We start from the raw sequence: 14,038 nt of genomic DNA on the forward strand, positions 1-14,038 counted from the left end.
GCATTCTGTGTATTTTCTAACATGTAATTTTATTCATGTTTTTAAACAAATATACATGACTTAAACCTGCAATTCACTTGCAGCCAGGAAAGACAAAAATACAGAACTAGTGATGTTTACCGAGGTTTGTGTGTTGGTCTTAGACCATAGGATATAAGAACAGAATTTGCCCACTCGGCCCATCGAGTCTGCTCCACCATTCCATCATGGCAATCTATTATCCCTCACAACCCCATTCTCCTGCCTTCTCCCCATAACCTTTGATGCTCTCATGAATCAAGAACCTATCAAACAAATATACCCAATGACTTGTCCTCCACAGCTGTCTGTGCCAATGAATTCCACAGATTCACCCTCTGGCTAATGAAATTCCTCCTTATCCCTGTTCTAAAGAGATGTCCTTCAGTTCTGAGGCTATAAACCTCTGGTCCTAAACTCCCTCACTATAGGAAACACTGTATCAAATTCCTTTCTATCTAACCCTCTTATTATTCGATAGGTTTATATCAGATTCCCCTTCATTCTTCTAAGTATCGACAAGTACAGGCCCAGAGCTATCAAACACTCTTTATATGTTAACCCTATCATTCTCGTGAACCTCCTCTGGACATTCTCCAACATCAGTACGTCCTTTCTTAGATAAGGGGCCAAAACAGCTCACAGTACTCCAAGTGCTGTCTGACCAATGTCTTATAAAGCCTCAGCATTGTCCTTGCTCTTATATTCTAGTCTTCTAGAAATGAATGCTAACATTGCATCTGTAATCTCTGAACTTTCTCCCCATTTAGAAGATACTCTGTATGTATTCTTTCTATGGAACGGCATGACCATACACTACCCTACACTATATTCCATCTGCCACCTACTTGCCCATTCTCCTAATCTGTCCTCAATACTTCCTGCCCCTCTGTCTATTTTTGTATCATCCACAAACTTGGCCACAAAGCCATCAATTCCAAATCATTGAGATATAACGTGAAAAGAAGTGTCCCAAACACCAATCCCACTAGTCACCAGCGGCCAACTAGAAAAGACCCCCTTTAATCCTACTCTTCATCTCCTGCTGGTCAGCCAATCTTCTATCCATGCTAGTGTCATTCCTGTAATAACCATGGGCTTTTATCTTGTTTAGCAGCACCATATGCAGCACTTTGTTGAAGGCCTTTTGAAAATTCAAGTAAACTCTCTGATTCTCTTTAGTCTATCTAGCCTATTATTTCTTCAAATAATTCCAACAGATTTGTTGAGCAAGATTTCCCCTTAAGGAAACTATGCTGACTTTGGCCTATTTATTGTGTTCCTCCAAGTACCCCAAAACCTTATCCTTAATAATGGACTTCAGTATCTTACCAACCATTGAAGTCAGGCTAACTGGCCTGTAATTTCCTGTGGAAAGAGCGGAATGGCATTTTCAACTTTCCAGTCCTCTGGAACTCTTGCAGAACCTGGTGATTTTTGAAAAATCACTACTAATGCCTCCACAATCTTGTTAGCTACCTCTTTCAGAACCCTGGGTGAATTTCGTCTTGTCCAAATGTCTTACCTACCTTCAAGCTTTTAGTTTTCCAAGCACCTTTTCCTTGCTAGTAACAACTAAACTTATGTACCTCTGGCCCTTGACACTTCTGAATTTCTGGCATACTGCTGGTGTCTTCCAAAATGAATATTGACGTAAAATACTTATGGAGTTCATCTGCCATTTCTTTGTCCCCCTTTACTGCCTCTTAGCGTGATTTTCCAGCAGTCCAATATCCACTTTTGGCCTCTTTTACTCTTTATATATCTGAAAAAAAAACATTTGATAACCTCATTTATATTATTGGCTAGCTTACACTCATATTTCATTATTCTCATTGCTTTATTAGTTGTCTTCTGTTGGCCTTTAAAGGCTTCCCAATCCTCTAGCTTCCCAGTATTTTTTTGTTATAATGTATGTCCTCTCTTTTGCTTTTATGCTGTCTTTGACTTCCCTTGTTCATCACAGTTGCATCATCTTCCTCTGGAAGATCATCTACCTTATTCCAAATACTGCGTGCATTCTTGTATAACACCTTTAGTCATCTATTCATGACCCTTTTCAATGTTGCCCTGATGTTACTGGAAGTTAAACTTTTATCCTTTTCTAAACATTTTGTCTTTTCATTTATCCAGGAGACCTTCGTAATCTCTCCCACACTCTCCTTCCCTATTGCTTTATCTTCATTGTTCCATTGTTGAACCTACTATTTAACTTAAGGATACACTTCAATCCATCCCGCTGACTGCAATTTTTCTCATTAATAAGGTAATACAGTGTAATTCACAATGAATGTAGTGTGCAGCACAGGTAAACAGTAAAACAGTGCAGTAAAGTAAAAAGTAAACAATTTGCTGTCCTAGTGATGTGACCTCAGTGCTGAGAGGGTATTCATTAGTCTGACAGGCTGAGGGAAGAAGCTGTTACCCAGTCTGGCAGTCCTAGTCCTGGTGCTCCTGTACCCCCTTCCTGATAGTAGTGGTTCAAAGAGATTGTGGGATGGTTTGTAGGGATCCTCAATAATCCTTTGGGCCCTTCATCTACAACACTCCTGGTAAGTGTGACAATAGTGGAGAAGGAAACGCTGGTGATCCTCTGCAGTTTTTACTATCCTCTGTAGGGTCTTGTGGTCCAATGCCTTGCAGGTTCTGTACCACACTGATGTAGCCAGACAAGGTGCTCCTGTAAGAAGTTGTGAGAGTGTAGGCAAGGAGGCTTGCGTGCCTCAGTCTCCTCAGAAATTATAAATGCTGCTGTGCTTCTCGACTAATGAGGTGATGTGTGGGTCCAGGTTAGATCGTCAGTTATGTACACACCAAGGAACTTTGTGCTCTTCGCTCCCTCTACAGCACAGCCATAGAAGTGCAATGGAGAGTGGTCAACCTGCACCTTCCTGAAGTCCACACTCATCTCTTTTGTCTCGTCCATGTTGAGACTCAGGTTGTTGTTCTCACACCATTTGACAAGCCTCTCTACCTCCTCTCTGTGTGCTGACTCATCATTGTTGCTGATGAGGCCAACGCTGTAGTATCATCAGCAAACTTGATGATGAGGTCGGAGCTGGACCTGGCTGTGCAGTCAGCAGTCAGCAGTAGGCTGAGCACACAGTCCTGGGGGGCACCAGTACTCAGTGTGATGGAGCTTCAAAATGTTGCTGTCAACTCAGACTGACTGGGGTCTTTCCAGCAGGGAGTCCAAGTTCCAGTTACCGGTTGAGTCCCAACAAGTGCAGTTTATCTACCAACTTCTGAGAATTGATCATGTTAAAATGCAGAGCTAAAGTTGATGAACAATATTCTGACATATGAGACATCGCTTTTCTAGGTGGGACAGGACAGAGTAGAGGGTCAAGGCTATGATGTCCTCAGTGGACTTGTTTGAGCGGTAGGCAAATTGGAAAGGGTCCAGTGTAACACAAAAAAGGCTGGAGGAACATAGCAGGTCAGGAGCATCTATGGAAATGAATAAACAGTTGATGTTCCATTCCGAGACCTTTCTTCAGGACTGAGAAGAAAGGGGGAAGGTGCAGCTGGAAGATGGGATTTTATAAGATCCATTACCAGCCATTCAAAGTATTTCATGATTGATTGAAATCATTGCCACTGGTCAGTCATCATTTAGGCCAGTTACTGTTGCTCTTTCGGGCACCAGAATGTTGGTAGCTGCCTTTAAGCCTGTAGAGACAGGGGACTGTTTCAAGGAGATACTAAAGATGTCCATTAAGACCTCTGTTAGCTAGGCCGCACAGTTCCTCAGCACCTGACCAGGAGTGTTGATGGTACTTGTATACCAACTACCCCATCGTCTGCCCTATCAGTCTGGTTCCCATCCCCTTGCCAAATTAGTTTAAACTCTCCCCAACAGCTCTAGCAAACCTGCCTGCAAGTATATCGGTCCCCCTCAAGTTCAAGTTTAATCCATCCTTCTGGTATAGGTCATTCCTTCCCCAGAAGAGATCCCAATGATCCAGAAATCTGAAACACTGCCCCCTGCACTAATTCCTCAGCTATGCATTCATCTGCCAAATCATCCTATTCTTATCCTTACTGGCATTTTGCACAGGCAGCTATCCAGAAATTATTACCCTTGAAATCCTGCTTTTCATCTTGTTCTCTAGATCCCTATACTATTTCTTCAGGACCTCGTTTCTTTCCTTACCTGTTGTTGGTTCTAATATGTACTACGACTTCTAGCTGCCTACCCTCCCCTTTAGAATTCTGTGGAGCCAATCCCAGAGGTTCCCGACCTGGCATCTGAGAGACAACATATCATCCAAGTGTAACTGTCACAAACAGCAGTTATAATGGGTGACTTCAATCTACATGTAGACTGGGTGAACCAAATTGGTAAAGGTGCTGAGGAAGAGGATTTCTTGGAATGTATGCGGGATGGTTTTTTGAACCAACATGTCGAGGAACCGACTAGAGAGCAGGCTATTCTGGACTGGGTTTTGAGCAATGAGGAAGGGTTAATTAGCGATCTTGTCGTGAGAGGCCCCTTGGGTAAGAGTGACCATAATATGGTGGAATTCTTCATTAACATGGAGAGTGACGTAGTTAATTCAGAAACAAAGGTTCTGAACTTAAAGAGGGGTAACTTTGAAGGTATGAGACGTGAATTAGCTAAGATAGACTGGCAAATGACACTTCAAGGATTGATGGTGGATATGCAATGGCAGGCATTTAAAGGTTGCATGGATGAACTACAACAATTGTTCATCCCAGTTTGGCAAAAGAATAAATCAAGGAAGGTAGTGCACCCGTGGCTGACAAGAGAAATTAGGGATAGTATCAATTCCAAAGAAGTAGCATACAAATTAGCCAGAGAAAGTGGCTCACCTGAGGACTGGGAGAAATTCAGAGTTCAGCAGAGGAGGACAAAGGGCTTAATTAGGAAGGGGAAAAAAGATTATGAGAGAAAACTGGCAGAGAACATAAAAACGGACTGTAAAAGCTTTTATAGATATGTAAAAAGGAAAAGACTGATAAAGACAAATGTAGGTCCCCTGCAAACAGAAACAGGTGAATTGATTATGGGGAGCAAGGACATGGCAGACCAATTGAATAATTACTTTGGTTCTGTCTTCACTAAGGAGGACATAAATAATCTTCCAGAAATAGTAAGGGACAGAGGGTCCAGTGAGATGGAGGAACTGAGCGAAATACATGTTAGTAGGGAAGTGGTGTTAGGTAAATTGAAGGGATTGAAGGCAGATAAATCCCCAGGGCCAGATGGTCTGCATCCCAGAGTGCTTAAGGAAGTGGCCCAAGAAATAGTGGATGCATTAGTGATAATTTTTCAAAACTCGTTAGATTCTGGACTAGTTCCTGAGGATTGGAGGGTGGCTAATGTAACCCCACTTTTTAAAAAAGGAGGGAGAGAGAAACCGGGGAATTATAGGCCGGTTAGCCTAACGTCGGTGGTGGGGAAACTGCTGGAGTCAGTTATCAAGGATGTGATAACAGCATATTTGGAAAGCGGTGAAATGATCGGACAAAGTCAGCATGGATTTGTGAAAGGAAAATCATGTCTGACGAATCTCATAGAATTTTTTGAGGATGTAACTAGTAGAGTGGATAGGGGAGAACCAGTGGATGTGGTATATTTGGATTTTCAAAAGGCTTTTGACAAGGTCCCACACAGGAGATTAGTGTGCAAACTTAAAGCACACGGTATTGGGGGTAAGGTATTGGTGTGGGTGGAGAATTGGTTAGCAGACAGGAAGCAAAGAGTGGGAATAAACGGGACCTTTTCAGAATGGCAGGCGGTGACTAGTGGGGTACCGCAAGGCTCAGTGCTGGGACCCCAGTTGTTTACAATATATATTAATGACTTGGATGAGGGAATTAAATGCAGCATCTCCAAGTTTGCGGATGACACGAAGCTGGGTGGCAGTGTTAGCAGTGAGGAGGATGCTAAGAGGATGCAGGGTGACTTGGATAGGTTGGGTGAGTGGGCAAACTCATGGCAGATGCAAATTAATGTGGATAAATGTGAAGTTATCCACTTTGGTGGCAAAAATAGGAAAACAGATTATTATCTGAATGGTGGCCGATTAGGAAAAGGGGAGGTGCAACGAGACCTGGGTGTCATTATACACCAGTCATTGAAAGTGGGCATGCAGGTACAGCAGGCGGTGAAAAAGGCGAACGGTATGCTGGCATTTATAGCGAGAGGATTCGAGTACAGGAGCAGGGAGGTACTACTGCAGTTGTACAAGGCCTTGGTGAGACCACACCTGGAGTATTGTGTGCAGTTTTGGTCCCCTAATCTGAGGAAAGACATCCTTGCCATAGAGGGAGTACAAAGAAGGTTCACCAGATTGATTCCTGGGATGGCAGGTCTTTCATATGAAGAAAGACTGGATGAACTGGGCTTGTACTCGTTGGAATTTAGAAGATTGAGGGGGGATCTGATTGAAACGTATAAGATCCTAAAGGGATTGGACAGGCTAGATGCGGGAAGATTGTTGCCGATGTTGGGGAGGTCTAGAACGAGGGGTCACAGTTTGAGGATAGAGGGGAAGCCTTTTAGGACCGAGGTTAGGAAAAACTTCTTCACACAGAGAGTGGTGAATCTGTGGAATTCTCTGCCACAGCAAACGTTGAGGCCAGTTCATTAGCTATGTTTAAAAGGAAGTTAGATATGGCCCTTGTGGCTACAGGGGTCAGGGGGTATGGAGGGAAGGCTGGGTTCTGAGTTGGATGATCAGCCATGATCATAATAAATGGCGGTGCAGGCTCGAAGGGCCGAATGGCCTACTCCTGCACCTATTTTCTATGTTTCTATGTTTCTAAACACAGAATCTTCATTCAGTTCCTCTAACTATGAAATCCCCTATCACTACTGCACTCCTCTTCTTCCTCTTGCCCTTCTGAGCCACCGAGTCAGATTCAGTGACAGAGACCAGGTCGCTGTGGCTTTTTCCCGGCTGGTGGTCTGCCCCAAAATCTTTCTGCACGTCCATTGATATCCTAACAATGCTTCCACACTTTTCTCACTGTCTTCAGTTCAGTCTCAGCTGGTCAGTTTAAGGGAGAGTGGCAGATAATTAACTTGCATCTGTATACATCCTTCACTACGTTAGGAATCCCAAAGTAGCATATAGGCAGTGACTGTTGAACTGTGGTGACTGTTACAGTGTAGGATATGTAGCAGCAAATGGTGCATTTAGGATCTGTCATGATTATGTAGCAGAATTTTGCTCATAGATTAAAAACTGGCGAGAACAGGACATGGGACAGCACAGCACAGTACAAAGCCTACAATGTTGTGCCGACCTTTTAACCTGCTCCAAGAACAATCTAACCGTTCTCTCCCACAGAGCCCTCCACTTTTCTATCATCCATTTGCCTATCTAAGAGTTTCTTAAATGCCTCTACCACCACCCCTAGCAGTGTGTTCCACACACGCACCACTCTCAGTGTGATAAAACTTATCTCTGACATCCCCCCCATACTTTCCTCCACTCACTTTAAAATCATGCCCCATCATATTTGCCATAATACATAGGGATTTGCTACATTCTCATTGGTGTTGTGCTATAAACCGACATTCTTCCCCAAGTTCTCCCCTCAAACACTCTCGATGTTCATTGTTCAGGTCAAGACTTGATCAGTCCTGAAGCAGGGACTCAATCCCTTTCCCCCACAGATACCTAACTTGCTGAGTTCCTCCAGCAGTTTGTTTGTTGCTGCAGGTAATTTATCAACTTACAGATGTTTCAGCTTCTCAAGCACCTCCTTAGTAATAGTGACTGCCCTGACACTCACAGATTTCCAGCATGCTGCTCGTGTTATCCACAATGAAGGCTGACTGAAAATGCTTATTCAGTTCCCCCGCCATTTCTTTGTTCCCCATTATTACCTCTCCCGTACCATTTTCCAGTGGTCCAGTGTCCAATGTTGATTTTTAAATCTTTCCAATCCTCTAGCTTCCTACTAACCTATTGCTGTTTTGTATTGCCCTCTGTTTTGCTCTCATGCTGTCTTTGACTTCACTTGCCAGCCACGGTTGCCTCATCTTGCCTTTAGAATGCTTCTTTGCCTTTGGAATGAACAGATCTGTGTCTTCTGAATTACTTCCAGAAGTTGCTCTACTGACATACTTGCTAGTGCACCCTTCCAATCAACTTTAGCCAGCTCCTCACTCATGCCTCTAGTTACCTTTTCTCAACAATTATACATCTGGTTTTAGTTTCACCCTCTCAAACTGCAGGGTGAATTTTATCATACTATGATCACTACTTCCTAAAAGTTCCTTCACCTTAAGATCCTTAATTAAAACCAGTTCATTATAGAACACCCAATTCAAAATTGCCTTTTTCCTAGTAGGCTCAAGTACCAGCTCCTCTAAAGTCATCTAATAGGCAGTCTACAAATTCCTTCCCTTGGGATCCAGCACCAATGTGATTTTCCCAATCTGCCTGCATATTGAAATTTCCCACATTGCCATTTTTTACATGCCTTTTCTACCTCCTTTTGTTAGTTTGTATCTGGTTACTGTTTGGTGGCTGATAAATAACTCCCATCAGGATCTTTATACCTTTGCAATTTCTTAAATCAATTAAAAAGGTTCTGCAACTTCTGATCTAATGTCACTTCGTTCTAAGAATTTGATTTCATTATTTTACCAGTGGAGCTACTTGCCCCTCTGCTTACCTGCTTGTCCTTTCAATATGGTGATGTTCTTTCAACAAAGATTATTTGCTGCCCACAACATCGTACCTGACAATTTCTAACTTTGCTACAAGCTCATCTACCTTATTTCATATACTGCATGCATTCAAATCAAAGGATTTCAGAATTGATTAAGCTCAAGGAACTATATTCCCACTCTAATTATGTTCTAGTCCTAGTAAGTTGTCCTTTGGTTCTATTAAACTAAATTTTGGTAGTTGTCCATTAGAGAATGTATGGAGACCCTGGTTCATTGTCTTAAGATATGGCCCATGAATGCAGCAGCATTGGAAACATTTAAGATAGCGCCGATAGGTGACGACCCTTTACATGCAGATCCAAAGAGAATCATCAAATATTCTTATTTAGGATTCTGACAGATGAAATCTACAGTCACAGCCCTGGGTACTTCTTGCAACATCATTTTAAGACACTAAAAAAAAAATCGATACTCAAAATGGATGGACCTGGACGGTATACTCAGGTCGCAACTGCAGTTCCCTTTTAAGAAAACAATAGTGGGGAAGATGCGCTGGTCTACAAGTACAATTAGAAAATAGAGGCCTTATAGACCCCCACTCCTAGCTATCCTGCTGGCAAATCTACGATCTCTGAAAAATAAAATTGAAGACTTCAGAGCAAGATTGAAGCACCAGAGGAACATCAGGGACTGCTGTGTACTTTGCTTCGAGGAAACATGGCTCACCACCACCATTTTGGATGCAGCATTGCAGCCCAATGGCTTCACCATTCTCTGTAAAGACAGGACAGCTGAGGCTTTTAAAGTTAGAGGAGGTGGAGTATCCTTTATGATTAACTCATTGTGGTGTAAAAACATGGTAGTACTGTCTCAATCCTGCTCACCTGTCCTGGAACATCTAGCAGTCAAATGTAATCCATTTTATCTGCTGAGGGAGTTTTCTGCCATCATCCTGGTAGCAGTGTACATTCCGCCCCTGGTCTGCATCAGGCAGGCACTGGAGGAGCTGAGCACTATGATCAGTAGTCACAAAACAGCATACCCGGATCCCTTCATGATCATTGCAGGGGATTTCAACCAGGCCAATTTGACGAGCTCTCTGAACAACTCCCACCAACAAATAACCTGTGAAAACAGAGGAGCCAACACACTTGACCACTGTTATACCACCATCAAGAATGCTTACCGTGCCAACCCACAGCACACTTTGAAAAGTCCAGCGGGCAGAGATTAAAGACTGCAGCACCGGTGGTGAGGACAAAGAAGATATGTTGAAGGGAGGTGGAGGAGAGCTTACAGGACTGCTTTGAGTTGGTAGGCTGGATGATATTCAGGGATTCATCTTAAAATCTGAATAAATATGCCACAGTTGTCACCAACTTCATCAACACCTGTGTGGATGAGTGGGTTCCTACAAGAACATACTGAATATACCGAAACCAAAAGCCATGGATGAACCAGGAGATTCATAGTCTGCTGAGGGCTAGATCTGTCGCACTCAAGACCAGTGATCCAGAACTACACAAGAAGTCCAGGTACAACCTACAGAAGGGCTATCTTAAGAGCGAAAAAACAATTCAGAATGAAGTTAGAGGCAGAATCGGATGCACGTCAGCTGTGGCAGAGTTTGCAGGCTATTACTTCCTATGAGGCGAAACCTAACATCATGAACGGCTGTGATGCTTCACTCCCAGATGAGCAAAATGCCTTTTATGCATGCTTTGAAAGGACAAATAAAACTACAGCTGTGCAATCCCTGCGGCATCTGGTGACCCTATGATCTCTGTCTCGGAGGCTGACTTCAGATCATCTTTCAAGAGGCTGAACCATCACAAGGTGTCAGGACCTGATAGTGCACCTGGTGCTGCGTTGAAAATCTGTGCCAACCAACTGGTGGGAGTGTTCAAGGACATCTTCAATCTCTCACTGCTGCAGTTGAACATTCCCACCTGCTTCAAAGGGCAACAGTCATCCCAGTGCCCAAGGAGAGGAGGGTGAGCTGCCTCAGTGACTATCACCCAGTTGCACTCACATCTACTGTAAAGAAGTGCTTTGAGAGGTTGATCATGGCCAGAATTAACTACTGCCTAAGCAATGACCTGGACTTGCTATAATTTGCCCATCACCATAACAGGTCTATACAAACTCTTCTCCCTCCTGCCATCTGGCAAAAGGCACCAAAGCATTCGGGCTCTCACGACCAGACTATGTAACAGTTTCTTCCCTCAAGCCATCAGACTCCTCGATTCCCAGAGCCTGGACTGACACCAACCTACTGCCCTCTACTGTGCATATTGTCTTATTATTTATTGTAATGCCTGCACTGTTTTGTGCACTTTATGCAGTCCTGGGTAGGTCTGTAGTCTAGTGTAGTTTTTGTGTTGTTTTACGTAGTTCAGCGTAGTTTTTGTATTGTTTCATGTAGCACCATGGTCCTGAAAAATGTCTCGTTTTTACTGTGTACTGTACCAGCAGTTATGGTCGAAATGACAATAAAAAGTGACTTGACTTGACTTGATGCAATCTCACTAATTTGCCACTCAGCCTTGGATCACCTGCAGAACAGCAGTACCTATGTCAGATTGCTGTTGATTACAGCTCAGCATTCAACACTATCATACCCTCAGTTCTAATTTACAAGCTCCAAAATCTGGGCAACATCTCTTCCTTACTGACAACCAACACTGGTGCACTTTGAGTATATGTGATTAGCCCACTGATCTACTCTCTCTACACACATGACTGTGTGGCTTGGTACCATCTATAAATTTGTCGATGACGTAACTGTTGTTGACAGAATTTCAGATGGTGAAGGGGAGGCTTGCATGAGCAAGACAGATTAGCTGGGTGAGTGGTGTAACAACAACAACCTTGCATATAATGTCAGTAAGACCAAGGAATTGATTGTGGACTTCAGGAAGGGAAATCACCCGTCTTCATCGAGAGATCAACAGTGGAAAGGGTGAGTAATTCCAAAGTTCTGGGTGTCAAGAAAGAAAGATCTTCTGTGTGAAGATCTATCCTGGGCACAACATACTGATGCAATTACTACGAAGGCATGACAGCAGCTGTATTTCATTCAGAGTTTGAGGAGACTTGGTATGTCACCAAAGACTTTAGGAAATTTATACAGATGTACTGTGGAGAGTATTCCATACCGGACTAGTTGCATCACCGACTGGTATAGAGGAGCTAATGCACAGGATTGGAAACAGTCACAGTAAATTGTAAACTCAGCCAACTTCATCATGGGTACTAGCCTCCTCTAATTGAGGACACCTTCAAAAGGCGGCATCTATCACTCAGGACCTCTTCTCATTGCTATCATCAAGGAGGAGGTACAGGAGCCTGTAGACACACACTGAATATTTCAGGAATGGCTTCTGACCCTCTGCCATGCACACGACCTCACCATTTTTTGCTCTCTTTTTGCACCACTTATTTAATTTTATTATATATACTGTGCGAAAGTTTTAGACGCAGGTAAAAAAATCTGTAAAGCAAAGTTCCTTCAAAAATAATGAGAAGTTTCTAAATAAACTAAAACAATATTTGGTGTGACGACCTTTTATCTAAACTGCTTCAATTCTCTGAGGTACTTGGTGTGCAGTTGTAAAAGAAAATTATTGCTAGGTTGTTCCAAGCATCTTGGAGAACTTGCCACAGTTTTTCTGCAGACGCTGGCTGTGTCACTTGCTTCTGTCTCTCTAGGTAATCCCAGACAGCCTCGATGATGTTGAGATCAGGGCTCTGTGGAGGCCACACCATCTGTTGCAGAACTCCTTGTACTTCTTTTCACTGAAGGTAGTTCTTTATGGCCTTGGCCATGTGTTTGGAGTCATTGTCCTGCTGCAGAATGAAAATGGACCATTCAGGCACCTCCATGATGATATTGTGTGATGGATAAGAATCTGCTTGTACTGAGCACTGAGCATTTCATTAATTCTAACCATTTGCAGAAATGCAGCCCAAACCTGCAGGGAACCTTTGTCGTGCTTCAATGTTGGCTGCAGACATTTGTCCATGTAGTGCTCTCCAGCAATTCTATGCACAAACTGCCTTCTGTTTGAGTCAAAAATTTCAAATTTTGGCTCGTCAGCCCTGAGCACTTGCTGTTATTATTTAGTACCTCAGTTTTTGTGCATAGGTGAATTTCTTGGCTTTGTTTCCACTTAAGAGGAAAGGCTTTTTGGCAGCAATTCTTCCATGAAGATCCCTTCTGACAAAACTGCTCTGGGCTGTACTTGGTCTCCAGTGTTCTGTGCTGTACTTTTTCTGATTTAGAAGGGACGTCAGTTTGATGTATCTCTTGTCTGCTGCAACAATTTCCTTGGTCGATCACTGCCTTTCTGGTCTTTAATCTTGCCAGTTTCTTTGTGCTTCTTCAGAAGTGCTTGGACAGAACATCCTGAAATTCCTGTTTGCTGCAAAATTTCTGCTTGGGAGAGATCTTACTGATGCAGAATGACCGTCTTGTGTCTTGTTGCTATGCTCACTTTTACCAAGGTATAAGAATTGATGATTTGAAGGTTAAACTGTTACATCTCCCACACCCTCACCTTTTAGTGTGGTTGTCCTTCACCCAATTTGATTCCTTCCACATTCGTTTCTGTTTCATTTAATCAGTTTAGTTCATTCAACTCTTTATGTTATTGATCATTAGCATCCTGTTTGTTATCTTTACTTAATCATGCACTGGGCTGTACACCTACATTCAAGATCTTACTTAAAAAGTGGTCTATTACTTCCATTAATAAAATGCCAACATTTCTCAGTAACATTTAATTTTATCGAAAGTGAATGTTTGGAACTCTAAAATTTGCTCATTTCTACTAACGCACTAGATTAGATTAGATTAGATTATGAGGACACGCAGTCCTCTTTTATTGTCATTTAGTAATGCATGCATTAAGAAATGATACAATTTGTTCCTCCAGAATGATGTCACAGAAACACAAGACAAACCAAGACTAAACAAAACTGACAAAAACCACGTAATTATAACATATAGTTACAACAGTGCAAAGCAATACCGTAATTTGAAAGAAGAACAGACCATGGGCACAGTAAAAAAAATCTCAAAGTCTCTCGAAAGTCCCATCATCTCACGCAGACGGCTGAAGGAAGAAAACTCTTCCTGCCATGAGCTTCCAGCGCCGCAAACTTGCTGATGCAGCATCCTGGAAGCACCCGACCATAGTCCGACTCTGAGTCCATCCAAAAACTTCGAGCCTCCGACCAGCTCTCCAACACCGAGCACCATCTCTGCCGAGCACTTCGACCCCAGCCCCGGCAACAGGCAATAGGCAAAGCCGAGGATTTGGGGCCTTCCCCTCCGGAGATTCTCGATCGCACAGTAGCAGC

General features: G+C 43.0%; 1 protein-coding gene across 2 annotated transcripts in view; it reads left to right on the top strand.

The window, feature by feature from the left end:
- The window catches only part of galm (galactose mutarotase), a 50,646-nt gene that overhangs the window by 31,973 nt on the left and 4,635 nt on the right, over positions 1 to 14,038 (top strand). The window lies entirely within an intron of this gene.

This window comes from Mobula hypostoma, chromosome 8, assembly GCF_963921235.1.
Source record: "Mobula hypostoma chromosome 8, sMobHyp1.1, whole genome shotgun sequence".
NCBI classification, from domain to species: Eukaryota; Metazoa; Chordata; class Chondrichthyes; order Myliobatiformes; family Myliobatidae; genus Mobula; species Mobula hypostoma.